At 42.2% G+C, this 17,955-nt stretch overlaps 1 long non-coding RNA gene across 1 annotated transcript in view; it reads right to left on the bottom strand.

Moving 5' to 3' along the window:
* Window positions 1-6,196: 6,196 nt before the first annotated feature.
* LOC137368697 (uncharacterized) overlaps window positions 6,197-17,955 on the bottom strand; it is a 173,357-nt gene continuing 161,598 nt past the window's right edge. Inside the window, exons 2-3 of the long non-coding RNA XR_010974805.1 lie at window positions 7,372-7,428; window positions 6,197-6,276 (exon numbers count right to left, since the gene is read on the bottom strand). This is a non-coding gene — a long non-coding RNA (uncharacterized lncRNA). The remainder of the gene's footprint in view (window positions 6,277-7,371; window positions 7,429-17,955) is intronic.

Here is a 17,955-nt window from a genome sequence, read left to right as displayed (position 1 = left end):
CCTCTCTCTTAATCCAATCTTTTGTTCCCCCTCTAAGGGTGGAACGGTAATGGGTCGTGATCCATTTATTATTGAAGTGGGCTTTGCCATGACTCAGCCATGGCATTAGCATCCTGCTTCCAGATTTCCAGACCAATCAGAAGGGGCAGGCAAGATGTTGTACTGAATCTGATAAACGAAGGATTACTAGTTAAAGGGACCCCTGCAGGGGTCAGAATGGCTGAACTATATGTTGATTCCTGAAGCTTCAGCAACCACAGGGATGGACAGGTGATCTAGGAAGGCTGCACCACCCCCCACCACCCCCCACCCCCCACCATCCCCCCAGGTCTCTAACTCTTACCTGAAGAATACCGATGACAGGTCACAGACCTGAAGCGTTAACTCTGTTTCTCACTCCACAGATGCTGCCAGACCTGCTAAGCGTTTCCAGCATTTGCTGTTTTTATTATGAATTTCCAGCATCTGCAGTATTTTGCTTTTGTATTGAATGCAGGCAGAGATGAAAGTAGCTGAGGGAATGAACAGCAGGAGTGTGGTTTCTTGATCCTGGAGATAGTGTCCCAAGAAGTTCAAGGACCTCAGGAGGGCAGGAAAGGTGAGTGGCATAACACTTTCAGGTGCCAAGCCCAACACTCTGACTTTCCCTGCTCAATCTTCCTCATAACACAAATTGCAACTCCACTTATTCCTCTCTCTCTCTCCAGGCACCTCCTCACATTCCCATCTCAACAGCCAACACTCACACTCACGCTCACCTTTGTGCAATCTCTCAACATTATAGTCACGCTCCACCAATATTGTCCTTTCCTCCTCTCCACATAATCCATTTCTCACACCCATGACTCTCTGCTTTCTCTCCTTGTAGCAGAGGAGAGTGCAGAACTCCAGGGAGAGCCAGAGTGGGGCTGGGTGGGGTGGGGTTGAAGGGCCTCTGTGATAGCCATCTTATCAGCCACTGACAATGTGTGGCCGCCTGGCCCACTAGGAAGGAGGTTTTGTTCCAAGAGGCTGCAGAAGTCAGCAGTGACCTGTCATGAAGGCCTGAGCCTCCTGAGGCACTGATACTCACACATTGTTGAGAGAGCTGATCCTCTGTGTGCAGATCATGTAGTGGGGGTCTCACCTCCTTGGAGCTGAATCTTTGTGCCCATTCCCTCTGTCCTGTGGAGTGTCGCATGTCTCAGGAGAAGAGTTCTCAGGCCTGAGTGCTACTGCTGGTGTTGCTGCTGCTGCTCCTGGTGCTGCTGGTGTTACTGGTGCTACTCTTCTTGTTCCCCATCAGAGGTTCGAGATAAGGCTGCATAAGCTGCTCCCATGCCACAGTGATGGCTGACAGCAGGGAAGTGCAGATCAAGGTGAGTGAAGTCCAAGGTAGGTAAAATGACTTCCAAGAAGTTGACAATGCTGTCAAACAGTGACAACACACTCTCAGAGGATAGAAACATGGAAAATAGGAGCAAGAGTAGGCCATTCGGCCCTTCGGACCTGCTCAGCCATTCAAAACAAATCATGGCTGATCGTCTAATTCAGTACCTTGTTCTCGGTTCCTCCCTATATCTCTTGATCCCTTTGGCATTAAGAAATCTATCTATCTCCTTCTTCAATATGTAAATGACTTGGCCTCCATTGCCTTCTGCAGTAGAGAATTCCACGGGTTCACCAACTTCTGAGTAAAGAAATTTCTCCTCATCTCGGTTCTAAATGGCATACCCCGTATCCTGAGACTGTGACCCCTGGTTCTGGACTCCCCAGCCATTGGGAACATCCTCCCTGCATCTAGCCTGTCTAGTCCTGTTAGAATTTTATAGGTTTCTATGAGATCGCCTCTTATTCTTCTAAACTCTAGTGAATATAGGCCTAGTCAACCCAATTTCTCCTCATACGTCAATCCTGCCATCCCAGGAATCAGCCTAGTAAACCTTCTTTGCACTTCCTCCATGGCAAAAACATCCTTCCTCATATAAGGAGACCAAAACTGCACACAATACTCCAGATGTGGTCTCACCAAGGCCCTGTATAACTTCAGTAAGACATCCTTGCTCCTGTACTCAAATCCTCTTGCAATGAAGACCAACATACCATTCGCCTTCCTAACTGCTTGCTGCACCTGAATGCTTGCTTTCAGCAACTGGTGTACAAGGACACCCAGGTCTTGTTGCATCTCCCCTTTTCCCAATCTATCACCATTCAGATAATCTGCCTTTCTGTTTTTACAACCAAAGCAGATAACCTCACATTTATCCACTTTAAACTGCAACTGCCATGCATTTGCCCACTCACCCAACTTGTCCAAATCATCCTCCTCACAGCTCACATTCCCCCCCAGCTTTGTGTCATCTGCAAACTTGTAAATGTTACATTTAGTTCCCTCACCCAAGTCATTAATATATATTGTGAATAGCTGGGGCCCAAGCACTGATCCCTGTGGTACCCCACTAGTCACTGCCTGCCATCTGGAAAAAGACCTGTTTATTCCTACTCTCTGTTTCCTGTCAACCAATTCTCAATTCATGCCAGTATATTACCCCCAATCCCATTTGCTTTAATTTTGCTCTTATGTGGGACCTTATCAAAAGCCTTCTGAAAATCCAAATACACCATATCCACTGGTTCTCCCTTAACTATTCCACTAGTTACATCCTCAAAAAACTCCAGTAGATTTGTTAAGCATGATGTCCCTTTCGTAAACCCATGCTGACTTTGTCCAATCCCGTTTATGCTTTCCAGGTGTTCTGCTATCACATCCTTTATAATAGACTCTAGCATTAAACCACATTTGCCACATGTCTTGCCCTGTTGAGGTGCCTTGGCTACCTCACTTTTGGTTATTGCTGCTCCAAGTGCTTGTAGATATTGCCAGCTCACAGTTATGGCTTTGTACCTTCTGCCATCTTTGAGGAGAGTGTCAATGTGCTATCCTTTTTTCTTAACAAGCAGATCCTTTTGGAAAGCCTCTATTGGAGTCAATGCAATTACGAGCTCCATTATTCTGTCAGAGAGTTCTGAGTCTGAGAAGTTGCACTCTCTGCCTTTTTCTCGACATCTACTAATGAACTGGTCAATAGTTTCTTTGTGCTGTTGTCTATAGGCCATTAATTTGAGTCGATGGTTCCTGAAGTTGACTTTGACTCTGAATTGTTCTTCCAGCGTTGTCCAGAGTTTTAGATGGGCCTTTCTGGTCTGCTTCAGACAGTCCAGAAGTGTTGATGCGATGTAGACTTTCATTGCCAATTGCTATCTTTATTTTTATTGCTTGCTTGTTGAGTTCTATGACTGCAAGATATAAAAAGCATAACTCCATATGCTGTTGAAGTAGTTGGAATTCATGAAGGACATCCAGAACGTTCCAGTTCATAGCTGGGGATTTTGTAGTCGTGGCATCAAAATTTCTTTCTTACAAGAATTTTCTTTTTAATAGCCTTCCTTCAGGGAAAACAGCAAGGCAGGTCTACTGTGCCTGCAGCACTGGGCCTCTGCCACTCCCTGAGATCTATGGCTGCAACAGGGCTTTCAGCCTCTGCATGGACTCCGCCCAAGGAGCTCTTTTTGGCAGGAAAATCATGTTGCTTTATGGCGGTACAGTCTCGCAACCCTGATTCGGATTTACTCTTTTATCTCTTTTGAGCCTGATTCCACCAGAACACTGCATTTCTGGCCAGCTACCATTTGATAAAACTCACCCTTTTGATTATTCACTCTCTCTCGGAGTACCGATTCTTGAGGGTGGCTTTCGAATCCGGTCCTATGTTGCGCTGCCATTGCTTCTTCCAGCTATTCTCACTGTTGTCCCAGGCTTTTATGGCTTTATACTGGAGAAGTCATTGTCCACGATATCTTGCTTGTGATCACTGTCACTGTTGAACACTACTGCTAACACATTGTGCACCTCTGCATTGCTGCTACCCTATTGTGTTCTGCTGCCAGCATATTGTGTTATTGGGTTCTTAACACAAACACTATGACAATGATTGGTAAACTAAATGAAGGGTTCTTTCTTACAGAATAACAGAACTACAGGAGAGCTCTTCAATATATGTGCTACCTACTGACTAGCACTGCTCCAACTGTATCCATGTTAGCTTGCATCACTTCCTATGATGATGTAACTAAACTATTTACATATTCAGTAGTGTGTTAACTAGTATTAAAGCAATTAAAGCAATATCACAACATGCAAGCCCACAACCATCATGACCACACCCCCCCCCCACCCACCCCCACTCCCTTCGCAGTTAAAATTCTGCCCTTTATTATGCTTTCTGTACCTGATTTGACATTGAAATCACCCACTCTAATTCACATTCCCTTCTCAGTCTTGCACTGTTTAGTTCACAATACTTCAATCTGACTATTAAGGAGATATACAGTTGCTCACCCTGTTCACTCAGGTCTCAGATACCTTGTTTCCTTTGCTGCCCCCTTATCAGCACACACTTTTGGCAACTTGCCACACAAAGAATGTAAAAACCTAAATCTGCAATGGAAAGTCTAGAGAACGACAAATGCCATTAGGTGGCCTGCCATGGCAATTATGGCTCAATGTAATTCTATGTAGGCTGACCTTGGAAATTCCCTATTTGATCTGGCAGGAATGACATCCATTGCAAATGAATACCACTGCCCATCCATGAACCAGAGCACCTCCACTCACATCTCATTGATGAAACAACGAAGTTTCAAATGTTCAAATGTTAAAAAAAAAACTGCTTACCTGCTGTCAACCGTTGTCATACTTAAGGCTGGAGTCAAGGAGTTTGGAAATTGCAATGCTCACACAGAAAAAGCCACAAAAAAGCAAGATTTTCTCCAAGTACACATATGACAAATTTTTTAAGGGATCTAACTAATTGGACAAAATGGTGCAAACTGGGCCTAATTTAGATTCCTTCAAATCAATTGGAACTCTTTTTGAATCAGAATTCTCTATTAATTGTAATCAAGTAAATTGTGGAGGCTTCATTTTTTAATTTTATAAATGGAAATTGAGGTGAGGTCATCATGTGATACAAATTTTAAATGCCATAGCCAATAAAAAGTTGAGGTTGTTTCCAGTTAAAGAATGAAAGATTAGATTCTCTTTTACCAGCAACAATTAGGATCACACCATGAAATGAGGCATTACGTATGTAAGGTTTGTTGTCAGATGGACTTTTGTTTATAACACATTCTGATGGTGATACCTAATTTGTTGACACAAAGTACCGACGTATCTCTTGAAGCAATATCTTCATCCATCTGCTTCTTAGATTTAGACTACATTGTTAATTTATTTGCTAAAAACATTAAAACTAGCAGCAGACGTGAGCAACACAACAACTTTTACATAATACTCGCAAATACAAAAAATAAGTGACTAAGAGTACAAAATGTTTCAGCGTCACTGTTCAATGATATAAGGCCTGCAAAGTCTGTTTATCAGGGTTAGGCGTACATTTTATATTTTAATTAAAACTGTACAATAGATTTATATTTATCTCCCCAATGTTGTTTCTATTTGCACCATTTTTACTTTCTACAACTTTCATTCATTGACTGAGAAGTGACAACTGCCAGGTAAACCATTCTTCGATCTTTACTAACTCCAGTCTGTAACTAAAAGAGGAAATTCAGCAAAACACCTAAATTGTTCTAAGTTCTAAATCTGGATTGATTAAATGAAACAAATCTACACAGGCTGGACTGCATACACCTATAAAACAGCAAAATGGCAGTTTTCTGCAAACTTGACAAATCAATTATGCAAACATAAATATTCCAGTTCTTCACTCATTAAATTATTTTCCATTTTGCATCCAGTCAGTTCCAATTTCTGGAAAAATTAGACATACCTTGAACTACCTTTCTTTTTTTTGCCTCTGTCCTTTTTGCCATCCTTCTCTTTATCATTCTTATCCTTTTTCTTGCCCTTTTTCTTGTTATCCTCCTCTTCACTCTCACTGTCCATTTGTTTTTTACTCCTTTTTCCGTTCTTTTTTTGGTCCACTGACTCATCATCATTATCGTCATCATCAGAATCTTTCTTCTTAGATTTTACATTTTTTCTGTTCTTCCTACTTTTAGTTATTTCTTCCTCTGGTTCATTTGAATTGTTTTTGTTGATTGCTTTGTTCCTATTTTTCATATTTTTCTTACTACTTTTCTTTTCTTTTTCATCTTCTGATGGGTCAGATTTCTCCTCTGATTCTTGTTCAACCTTTCTCTTTCCATTTCCCTTTTTATTCCTTTGTGCTGTTTTCTTGGTGTGTTGTGGTTCCACGTCGGAGTCGTCATTATCTTAATTAAGAATGGACAGAGTTTTGTCTTACATTTGTACTGAATCAGTAGCTCTAATCCTAAACATACAACTAAATAAAAACCAATGAGGAACAGTGCGATATAAAAAATAATTCCTGGTGACATTATTCATGAATAAGCCTAAAGGATAAGGGGTTGGTAATTTTCCTGACACCAGTTGAACTATTTTCCAATATCTCATTATTCCCAATATGGTTAATTTACTTACAAGTTTGTTTGATACAATAATAAAACAAATTTATAATCTTATGTTTAAAGTTGCAGGCAGTGGACATTATATCTAATGATCCAATGATATTTGGCTTTGTCAGTTAACTTAAAGTTTACAAAATAAACAACATAAAGGATAAATCATAGCTTTTCATAGAGCTAACAATTCATTCAAGTACTAAGGAAGTGTTGCATTGTTAGAAGTACTGTCCTTTGGATCTAATGTTAAACCAAGGCACTGTGTGCCTGTTCCGATGGTTCAGATAATATTAAAGATCCCATCATGCTATTTGAACATTAAGGAGCCAAGCAGTTTCTGTTTCTCCTCCGCTTCTTCCAAGAAGCAGAAATAGAGAGGAATTTGAAATAGGAAATACATCATGCCACATCTGTAACTGGGGGTAAGAAGGACAGACAGCTCTTCATCAAGTGGCACAAAGGCAGATGGAAACAGAAAACAAAACAAAATGACTAAGAGAATTCTTTTAGCTGCATCTGATGGAAAATGAGCTTTATGATACCACTTCATTATTACCTTATTTGCAATGTACCCTCTCAAATAGGGCCAAGCATTTCTGACAGATGACAATGAAAAGTGCAGTAGGTGCTACAGTAGTCAGAAATGCAGCTATATAGGTCTCCATCCCATTTCTCACTGATGTCTCCCTGATGAGCACGGCAAAATCAGGGCATGCCCAGCACAAAATCTAGGAAATTATATCCTCCTCCATGGAATTTTGGTAAAATACCTTACAAGCCATTTTACCATGGTGATATTTCATGGTTAGTCTATATTTGTAGTGTGTCTACACATATACATATAGCGTGATGAAGATAATGCACGTGCATTGGATAACATCTCACCTGTTTCTTCATCTTGCTCCTCATCGTCTCTTTCATCATTATCCATCTCAATGCTCACTGTTGGAAAATAAATACCAAGACTATGATATAATTCTGTAATTCTAGTTCTGAAGCTAGCTGTTCTGTGTAAGCTACATGTAAGCCTGTGTCTCCTTTTGATTTAGCTTCAAGTTCTCAGCCCAAAAATGAGTACAGAAGATGACCAGCTGGTCCATCATACAGCCATGATGCCTTAAGTATCATGATTTACAAAATGTCCCACTCACCAGAAGTCATGTGATCTCCTGCAAGAGGCAAAAAGCATGCAAAAATGTCTACAGCCCATTTAGGGAGAGAAAAATATCTGAAAAATTCCTCACTGACTCGATTAGGTAATCAAAACTAGCCCAGGGTTCCAAATTTACTATGATTTTTATTACTTATTTTCCACCTATGCTTTGTATTCCATAATCTCTGTCCAATCTAGGAATTGGTGAAGCTTATTTTTGGAGGTGTGCAGCAAATCAACACTCACCGCAGAAGCTGGCAGCTTATTCCATCGGTCTACTATCCTCTGCAGTAAAATGAACCTCCTGACATCCCACCTAATTTGACCCTTACTCAACTTAAATGCATGATCCCCAATCATTCCTAATCTCACTAATTGAAATAATCTATCTATATGAACACAGTCTAGTCCCTTCATTATGTTAAGTAACTCTATCAGTTCCCCAGAGTTTATGCTTCTCTAAAGTAAATACCCTCATCTTTTAAGCTTAATTGTTTTAAGCTGTATATCATTCTTGTGGCACTCCTCAAAGCCTCTATATCACCTACCATGTGTAGACACCAAAATGATCACTGCTTCTAAGTGAGGCTTTCAAAGCACTCAGATTTTGTTCAGATTATATTAACATCTATGCATCAGGTACTGGAGGGAATTCTGTGACAAGCAAGTCAGTTCAAATCACTATATTCCATTGTCAGAAACAATGATCTCATAGTAATGGTTCCTCTAGGCAAGAGTGATCATAACATGTTAGAATTTCACATTCAGTTTGCTGGTAAGAAACATGAGTTTGAAACTAGTGTCTTTAGCTTAAATAAAGGCAATTACAAACGTATGATAACAAAGTTGGCTACAGTGGACTGTGAAAATAAGTTAAAAGGTAACACAATAGTTAAGCAGTGACAGACATTGAAGGCAATATTTCATAAGTCTCAACAAAGATATATACCACTGAGAAAAGAAGACCCTACGAGAAGGATGTACCATCTGTGGCTAATTAAGGAAGTTAAGGATGGCATCAAATTGAAAGAAAAGATATACAATTCTGTGAAGATTAGTGGTAGGCCAGAAGATTGAGACAATTTTAGGAACCAGCAAAGGATGACTAAAAGAATAATAAAGAGGGAGAAATTAGAATATGAGAGTGAACTAGCAAGAAATATAAAAACAGTTAGAGCTTCTACAAGTATATAAAAAGGAAGAGAGTAGCTAAAGCAAATGTTGGTCTCTTAGAGGATGATAATGGGGAATTAATAATGGGAAACAAGGAAATGGCAGAGACTTTGAAAAAGTATTTTGTATCTGTCTTCATGGTAGAAGACAATAAAAGTATCCCGAGAATAGTAGAAAAGCAGGAGGCAAAAGTGAGGGAGGAACTTGAAACAATCACGATCACAACAGAAAAAGTACTTGGAAAACTAATGGGACTAAAAGCTGACAAGTCCCCTGGACCTGATGGCCTGCATCCTCGGGTCTTAAAAGAAGTGGCTGCTGAGATAGTGGATGCATTCGTTGTAATATTCCAAAATTCCCTGGATTCTGGAAAGGTCCCAGCAGATTTGAAAACCACAAATGTAACGGGCTGGATTTTACAAAGCCCATGACATCAGACTCCATGGTGGGGGGGTAGCGGGAAACTGGAAGATGGTTGCAGCAGAGCCCGCCACAGAGGCAGATGTCAGGAGGGCCTGGCCCGAATCTGCCAGCGGCAGCAAGGCTCCATGGTGGCCTCCTGCTCCCCCTCCCCCGCCGCTGGGCGACGGGACCTAGATTTAAATATTGAAATTAATGAGATTAATAAATTTAAATCAACTTACCTTGAATCGTCCGGGCCCGTTGCAATCATCAACGCAGCAGCCAGCACTCCCACGCCTTCAATTCCCTGCCTGGGAAAAGCAGGCATGAAACTGGTAGGGGGGGAGGAGGAGCTAAGATTTTTACTGCGGTGGGGGGAGCGGGGTCAATTAAGCAGCATTAGTGTAAGGGATGGTGGGAAGGCGTGCACTTTCAAACTTGTGCAGTCTGGGGGATAAGGTTAGAATCCAAAAGTAAGTGTTTTGGGAGGGAAAGGGCAAAAGTTTACTGTAATTTTTATTAGGGGCTTGGAAAGGGGTGTTACAATCTTATTTTGTAAATTTTGGGGGGGGTTCGCTTTAAAAATTCAAATTTGCAGACAAGGCTGGCTTTAAAAATGGTGCCGGCGCCTGCGCACAGGCAGCTGACACCATTGCTGGCTTCAGACAGCCCACCCCATCCCGATTGGGGTGGGGGGGGGTGCCGCCCCTGCCATTTAAATGAGCTGTCATGCGGGAGATTGCGTTGGCTCTAAGGCTTACGCATGCAGGCTACCATTTTCTGAGCTTGCCGCCGAGAGTGACAGCGGGCTCTTAAAATCCAGCCCAACACCTCTATTCAAGAAAGGAGGAAGACGAGAAAACAGGAAACTATAGGCCAGTTATCCTAACATCTGTTACTGGAAGAATATTGGAATCCATTATTAAGGAAATATTAGCAAGACATTTAGAAAATCGTAATACAATTGAGCAGAGTCAACATGGTTTTATGACTGTGAGATTGGCAGGAAACAGCAAGAGTGAAGAGGGGCATAAAGAGCCCAGGCGAGACAGCGAGACTTCCCTGTGAGAGTGGCAGGAAACAGCGACAGCGGAGTGGTACATAAAAGAGCCAAGGAGAGAGAGCGAGACTTCACTGTGAGAACAGTGGGAAATAGTGACAGTGGAGCAGGACTAGCCACTGTCGCCACTCTGTTGGTTCAAAGCCTGCGTTTAGAAAAAAAAAATCGAAGTGTGATATCACAGGGAAGCAGGCAGGTGATTGAGTGGTGAGTATTTCCTAGCAATGTTTGAAAAAGAAAAGTGTTAACAAAGTGAGTGTTGGTCCTATAGAAAGTGAGTTTGGGGAATTAATAAGGGAAAATAAGGAGATGGCAGATGAATTGAACAGGTATTTTGCATCGGTCTTCACCACAGAGGATACAAGTAACATCCCAGAAATAGCTGTAAATCTGGAAATGGAAGGGAGGGAGGAACTCAAGAAAATTACAATCACCAGGAATTGGTACTGAGCAAATTGTTGGAGCTGCGGGCTGACAAGTCCCCAGGTCCTGATGGACTTCAACCTAGGGTCTTAAAAGAAGTGGCTAGTGAGATAGTTGATGCGTTGCTTTTAATTTTCCAAAATTCCCGAGATGCGGGGAAGGTTCCATTAGATTGGAAAATAGTGAATGTAACTCCTTTATTCAAAAAGGGAGGGAGACAGAAAGCAGGAAATCACAGCCCAATTAGCTTAACATCTGTAATAGGGAAAATGTTAGAAGCTATTATTAAAGACATTATAGCAGGGCAATTAGAAAAATTCAAGGTAATCAGGCAGGGTTAACATGGTTTCCTGAAAGGGAAATCATGTTTAACCAATTTATTGGAGTTCCCTGAAGAAGTAACATGTGCTGTGGATAAAGGGGAACTGGTGATGTACTGTACTTAGATCTCCAGAAGGCATTTAATAAGGTGCCACATTAAAGGTTATTGCAGAAAATAAAACCTCATGGCGTAGGGGGTAACATATTGGCATGGATAGAAGATTGGCTAGCTAACAGGAAACAGAGTTGGCGTAAATGGATCACTTTCTGGTTGGCAAGATGTAATGAGTGGTGTGCCACAGGGATCAGTGCTGGGGCCTCAACTTTTTACAATTTATATAAATGGCTTGGATGAAGGAAGCAAAGGTATGGTTGTGAAATATGCTGATGACACAAAGATAGGAAGGAAAGTAAGTTGTGAAGAGGCTATAAGGCTACAAAGGGATATAGATAGGTTAAGTGAATTGGCAAAGATCTGGCAAATGGAGTATAATGTGGGAAAGTGTGAAATTGTCCATTTTGGCAGGAAGAATACAAAAGACGCATATTATCTAAATGGTGAGAGATTGGAGATGCAGAGGGATCTGGGTGTCCTAGTGCATGAATCACAAAAGATTAGTATGCACGTACAGCAAGTAATTAGGAAAGCTAATAGAATGTTATCGTTTATCGTGAGGGGAATTGAATACAAAAGTAGGGAGGTTATGCTTCAGTTATACAGGGCATTGGTGAGACCACATCTGAAGTACTGTGTACATTATTGGTCTCCTTATTTAAGGAAGGATGTAAATACGTTGGAAGCAATTCAGTGAAGGTTTACTCCACTAATACCTGGAATGGGCGTGTTGTCTTATGAGGAAAGGTTGGACAGGCTAGGCTGGTATCCGCTGGAGTTCAGAAGAGTAAGAGGTGACTTGATTGAAATATATAAGTTCCTGAGGGGTCTTGACAGGGTGGATGTGGAAAGGATGTTTCCCTAGTGGGAGCATCTAGAACTGGTGGACACTGTTTAAAAATAAAGGGTCACCCATTTAAGACAGAGATGAGGAGACATTTTTTCTCTCAGAGGGTCGTGAGTCTTTGGAACTCTCTTCCTCAAAAGGCAGTGGAAGCAATGTCTTTGAATATGTTTAAGGCAGAGATAGATAGATTCTTGATAATCAAGGGGGGGGGGGTGGGTGAAAGGTAATCAGGAGTAGGTGGGAATGTCGAGTTGAGGTTACAATTAGATCAGCCATGATCTTTTTGAATGCCAGAGAAGGCTTAAAGGGCCAAATGACTTACTCCTGTTCCTGTTTGTATCTTATTGAAACTAGGGAATAAACTGGTGTGTCCTATCTTTCTTTTTTTAAACGTGAGGTATATTAAGTATTAATAGAGTTTATTAGTATTAATAAGGTTTATTCACATTAATAAGATTTATTAGTAGTACCAAGGTTTATTAACTAACAGATAGAGGAATGGCAAGGCTGCTCCAACCTCTGGAGTGCGCATCTTGTGCTATGTAGGAACTGCGGGACACTTCTTATGTCCTGGATAACCATATGTGCAGGATGTGTCATCAGTTGCAGCAGCTTGAGCTCCGGCTTTCAGAACTTGAGTAGCTGCCGGCATCACTGCAAAGCATTCATGAGGCTGAGAGCTTTGTGGATAGCATGTTTATAGATGTGGCCAACCCATAGCTTACGAGTATGCAGGGACAGAGAGTGAATAGGTGACCACCAGACAGTCAAGAAGAAACAGGCAGGTAGTGCAGACGACCCCTGAGTGTTTCTCACTCTTCAACTGATATTCAGTTCTGAATATTGAGGAAAGTAATGGTTCATCTGGGAGTGCAGTCAGAGCCAAGGCCATGGCATCATGGCTGGCTCAGCTGGACAAGGGGGCACAAAGAAGACTGTAAGAACAATAGTGATAGGAGATTCGATAGTCAAGGGAACAGACAGGTGTTTCTGTGGTTGCAGATGTGAATCCTGGACGGTGTGTTGCCTCCCTGGTGCCATTGTCAAGGATGTCACTGAACAACTGCAGAGCATCCTGAGGGGGGAGGGTGGACAGCCAGCAGTGATCTACATTGGTACCAATGACATAGGTAGGAAGAGGGATGTGGTCCTAGGTAAGAAATTAGCAAGCATAACCTCAAAAGTGGTCATCTGCAGATTACTCCCAGTACCATGCACAAGTGAGTATAGAAATAGGAGGATAGTGCAGATGAATGCGTGGCTGGAAAGATGGTGCAGGAGGGAGGGCTTTAGATTCCTGGGACACTGGGACCAGTTCTGGAGAAGGTGAGACCTGTACAGGCCAGGTAAGTTGCAACTGAACAAAGCTGGGACAAATTTCCTTGTGGGGCGATTTGCTAGTGCTATTGGGAAGGGTTTAAACAAACTTGGCAGGGGTGTGGGAACCAGGAGGAAATATCAGAGAGGAACAACAAGGCAGCATACTGGGAGAGATTGATAGCACTAGAGTAGGGAAGAGTAAGTTATTAGGTGGGTTCAGAGTAAGGGAGAAAGTATTAAATCTAAATCAGGGTTAACATGCATGTATGTGAATGCATGGAGTGTTGTTAATAAGATTGGTGAGTTACAGGCGCAGAATAACATTTGGAAATATGATGTTGTGGCTATAACAGAGACCTGGCTCAAAGAAGGGGAGGACTGGGTGTTAAATATTCCTGAATACAAGGTGTTCAGGAAAGATAGAAAAGGAAGAAAAGGGGGAGGAGTGGCAGTATTGATTAAGGAGAGCACTGCAGTGCTGGAGAAAGAGGATATCCCTGAGGGGTCAAGGATGGAATCTATTTGACTAGAGCTAAGGTGCAATTACATTGCTCGGTAGTCTATAGGCCACCAACTAGTGGCAAGGATGAAGAAGAACAAATTTGCAAGGAAATTACAGAGAGATGCAAGTATTATAGAGTAGTTATAATGGGGATTTTAATTATCCAAATATAGACTCGGATACTATTAGTGTCAAGGGCAGAGGGGGCAAGATTTCCTGGAGTGTGTTCAGGAAATGTTTCTACAGCAGTATGTTTCCGGTCCAACGTGAGGGGAGGCATTGCTAGACTTGGTTCTTGGGAATGAGGTGGACCAAATGGATCAAGTGTCAATAGAAGATTTAGGTGACAGTGTATGTATACAGAGAAGTGCCATCGCTTGAAGTAAAACACGTGGTGGGGGGAAAGGCAATTTAAAACCTAACCTGCCCATCAGAAAACTGACAAGATTGGATGTAATGCTGGTTTTACACCCCACCTGATTTTGCTGTCAATTAAAGCCAGTGGATAATAATATTGGATGGGATGTAAAACTGGCATTCCACCCGATCATGTGGAGTTCCCATCCAGCAAGTTAAGTTAAAATGATCCCCATAGTTCCAATCACCACACTCATTTACATTCAATTTCTATTGCATATTGAAAACCAGAATGGCTCCAAATTTAGATAAAATCTGGTCCTCAGCATTCAGTATAACGTTTGAACTGGTCAGTATGGAAACAACCAAAACCAACAATCTCCTGCTTTTGCAGACATGTTGCTGCAGTATAACTGTGAGCTGATTTGGCTGCAGGTTTTCATAACCAAACATGGATTGCACAATGATGTTTATGGTGGAACTATGTTGTTAGAGGCCAGTGTGAATTCTAAAATCCATTTCTGAAACAGCTAGAATGACAGTTATGTTATGAGCTAACTCTGCAAAGGAGCCAACTATTGCCAGCATATAATTACTGAGAGGTCAAAATTGAGGCTTTTATATAAATAATCATTCTGATCTTTATCCATTCAGTTGCCAAGCTCAACCTGAGCAGTTTTTTTTTCCTGTAGTATTGCATGTAATTGATGTGACATTATAACATTACTTTTAGTGAGTATAAGTACAATTACCATGATAAAACAAAAGAAAGATTCGAGTAAATGATGCTACCAATTTAACGTTTTGATTTTATTATAGCAGAAATTGTAGGGTGATCTAATGATTTAATTGTGTTTTATTCCAATGAAATCTACTCCAAGACTAAGTTAAAAATTATGCTTAAATGGATCCCCATTAGGCTAATGGATAGTTTGGAAACTGTTTAAATATACTTTGCACTTGGTTATGGGTATACATTTCTGGTGACCTTGTGCCCAAATTAAAGAATTTTGCATTGATGTGAAACCGAAACCACTTCATGCTGATGTATATAGTATAACTGGCCTATAAATTATTTACAATGTATTTATGCTGTACTGGTCAACCTTTTCAAATAAATCTATATCCTTCCACCTTACACTGTGTTGTGTCCTGTTCATGTACTGTCACACCAAATTAAGACACACAGAATACATTTAAAATGATTAATTCACGAGCTTTCATTTTCTAGTTATCTGAAACCCGCTACTCAGAGCCTCATTAATTTTAAATAAACACATTGGTGACAGGGACAGCACCATTTGAAAGTCTTCACTTCAGTAGAGACAAGCATTTAAACAGTTATATAATTAAAGATACATTTTCTAAATCTAAAAAAAAAACCACAGCTTGATTTTATATAGCGCTTTTGACATAGCAAAACTTTTAAGCAAGTAAAAGGGGAAGGGTGGGAAAAATAACAAAAGGGAGGGTCTGTGATAGGGTAGAAGACAGGAGAAATTAAATGACAAAAGGGTTGGTGGTGCAAGGCTAAAAGGAGTGGTCATGGAACATAATGCTTAAAAGCTATTACCTTTCTAACTTTTCCCAGTTCCGATGAAAGGTTAGCAACCTGAAACATTGGGCCAAATTTTATTCCGTGACAGAGGTCCCAGTGATGGGCTGGAAGGTGAGGGGAGAACCCGCCTTGGCCATCTGTCAGACCCCTGTTGCTATTTAACAGCAGGTAGCCAATTAACTGCTCGCCGTCCAAGACGCTGTCCCTTTCAGGGATGAACTCCCACCTTCAGAGCTGCTGGCCAATTGGAGGGCCGGCAGCTCGGCAGTACAGGCAGCGCCACCAGGAGGTCCTGCAGTACCGAAGAAGGAGGAGACCACAGGACAGGTAGGTGTGGTCATGGTCGCTGGGGCCATTCAGGCAGGCCCCAGCAATGGGGTGGGGTTTGGGTTGGTGAGGGTGGGGAGTCTTCCCGCGGGGCCAGCCATTACTGCTGGGGGACCCTTCCAGGGGCCCTGGATTTCCCCCAAAGGAGGGACCCCCCACTACCGACCCCACTAGGAGGCCACTAGGCTTTAACTGGCAGTTTCTCCATGCAACAGGGGGCCGCTTCGCCGTCAATGAAATTGAAGTGGAGGCACGAAGAGGCCCTTAAGTGGCCAATAATTGCTCACTTAAGGGCCTCAATTGGCCTGGGATGGGAAGGCCATCCTTGGCCTTCCTCGCCCCGGACAAAATGGCAGAAGGCCTGGGCAATGTCGGGATTGGCACCCCTTGACATTTTGTTTGTCCGCCCTGCATCCATGCCTGTCTCCAAGGACAGGATAAAATCCTGCCCCTTAACTCTCTTTTTCTCTCCACAGATGCAGCTTGTCTTGCTGAGTATTTCCAGCATTTTCTATTTCTATTATTGTATTTGTGTTTAATTAACTGCTACTTCTCTTCCAGAACATCCTGGAAGTTATTCTGCTCTTCTCTCCGGCAGGATTTCTGTTTGTCTCTTTTACCTTGTTCACCTTTATTGCTTTCTATTTCCCTTCTCGTCTTTGATCAGCTATCTACAAAAACTCGCTTTCACAGTCACATCTCCTTTCTCAGTAACTGTCTCCGGCTCTGACTTATTGCATCTGGATTCCAACTGATATTCCACCCTTGTGTTTTGGATACACCATGGTTAAAGATATCTCTGAAACATTAAGCGTTCCTCAAACTGCTGTTCTCACCACATCTTGAGATTCATCCTTAATGCCATGCACTGCCATATGCACACTCTTGACCTCTGTCTGAAGCAACACTGACACACTCTATTTCAAAGCTGCCCTGGTTCACAGTTTCACTTCATACTTCATCTCATCTGTGCTTTAACAAAAAATGGTTTTTCTTCCTTTCAGACATGAAGGATCACAAACTACAACAACTCATGGGTAACAATGCCCCTCTGGATCCTCCTTCCCCTTCACTTCCCTCTGACCTTATCTCTTTCTCTATTCTTACCCCTTGCCGTGTATTCACGCTACCCTCTGACTGTCTCCTCTCTGACTCTGAATGATCTGTACTCAGCAAAGACTCAGCTTCATCCCCTTAAGCCTCACATTAATGAATTTGGAGTTTGGCACGATGTTGAACTCTTCTTTCATCGTCTTTGCCTTCACGCGCACATCTTTGGCCAGGAGTCCTCCCTCTGCACAGCAGATTCTTTTACCCGTCTCCAGTATTCTCCATCCACCTGGACCTCTCCCTCTGACCTCTTACCCTCACTCGATATTTTCATTGAGAACTGTTGGCGTAACATCGGCTGTCTTAATATCTCTGCTTCCTCACTCACTCTAACTTATCTCCCACTGAACTTGCTGCTCGGGAGGGTTTAAACTAGTGTGGCAGGGGGGTGGGAACCAGAGCAGTAGGACAGCAAGTGAAATAAATGAGGGGGAACGAGTAAATCAGGCCAGTAAATCTAAGAGGAAGAGCAGGCAGGGAGATGTTGCTGAGCACAGCGGGGCTGGTGGGCTGAAGTGCATTTGTTTCAATGCAAGGAGTATAACAGGTAAGGCAGATGAACTTAGAGCTTGGATTACTACTTGGAACTATGATATTGTTGCTATTACAGAGACTTGGTTGAGGGAAGGACAGGATTAGCAGCTAAATGTTCCGGGATTTAGAAGCTTCAGGCAGGAGAGAGGGGGATGTAAAAGGGGTGAGGGTGTTGCATTACTGGTTAACGAGAATATCACAGCTGTACTGCGGGAGGACACCTCGGAGGGGTAACACAGCGAGGCAATATGGGTGGAGCTCAGGAAT

The sequence above is a fragment of the Heterodontus francisci genome, chromosome 4, assembly GCF_036365525.1.
Source record: "Heterodontus francisci isolate sHetFra1 chromosome 4, sHetFra1.hap1, whole genome shotgun sequence".
NCBI lineage: Eukaryota > Metazoa > Chordata > Chondrichthyes > Heterodontiformes > Heterodontidae > Heterodontus > Heterodontus francisci.
The sequence above is the reverse complement of the archived record's forward strand: the minus strand, read 5'-3'. Positions and strand labels throughout refer to the sequence as shown.